Genomic DNA, 1146 nt, shown 5'->3' with positions numbered 1-1146 from the left:
TGTTTTACATATTGTATTATTTTCACTCAAAGAATTGTGAATCTAGTTTATTTTTCTCAGACAATTCGAGAAATAGCTAAACTCAAGTTAGCTGGCTGCAAAGGTCCAGGGGTTGATAGTTGAATCTCCCTTTTCTTGTATCTTTGTGGAGGTTGCTGTTACAAATGTAATTCTTTGTCAGTTCTTGCCCCAAAAACTGTGCTTTTGCCCATTAACTGTCCCCTCTAACCATCTTTTCTTTCAGTCAACAAAGATTTAAGCACCTTTGGGTGCCAGAGACAACCCAGTAGGTAAGCAGTGAACAAGACAAACAATTTTTATTTATAAACTAAATTCTACCAGAGAAAAATTAACTAGGAAATATATAAAGTGACATTGACTAAGTTTCATGAAGAAAGTAGAGTGCTATGCTAATTAATAATAGGGCAAGTTAAGCTACCTTAGGTGGGGTGGTTGGGAAGGCCTCCCCGAAAAGAGAAGACATTAAACTTTTAATTATGGTAAACAAAAGAAGAGAGAACAGGATAATAATCCCCCATGAGCTCATCATGCAGCTTTAGCAAATCCAGCTTCATGAACTCATGGTCAACCTTATCTCATTTATATCTGCACGAGATCATCTAGAATTCCAAATATGGTTCTTTTCATCCATTTCATAACGTATCACCAAAGCACACTTACAGAAATCAAGACTTATTCCTTAATACTTTCAAATATCTGCCACAGTCTGTCTGGGCACAATTCAGGAGCCACTTGTCAAAAGAAACTAACTTTATTTTTAGAACTACAAACGCCAAACAAAACAGCTCCTCAGGAAAAAACCCTCAGAGCCCAACTGCCACCACAGGCTTCCACAAACCTCTCACCCCCACACCAGCCTCTCCACCTCCCACAATCCTCCTGCTCTTGAGGCCGATTGGCTGGGTTGTGTGGGCGGAGCCAAAGAAGTCCCCCAATGAGCAGCTCCGTGGAGGAGCCAATCAGCTAGATGTTGCTGGGGCCACTGTGAGCCAATCATCAGCTGGCAGTCTGAAGGGCAGGGAAACAGCCCAATGAACATCACCGCAGAGGAACCAATCAGCTAGATGTTGCTGGGGCCGCTGTGAGCCAATCATCAGCTGGCAGTTGGAAGTTTGCTGGGGCCCC

Source organism: Ictidomys tridecemlineatus, chromosome 5 (genome assembly GCF_052094955.1).
Source record: "Ictidomys tridecemlineatus isolate mIctTri1 chromosome 5, mIctTri1.hap1, whole genome shotgun sequence".
NCBI classification, from domain to species: Eukaryota; Metazoa; Chordata; class Mammalia; order Rodentia; family Sciuridae; genus Ictidomys; species Ictidomys tridecemlineatus.
This window is presented reverse-complemented; position numbering follows the sequence as displayed.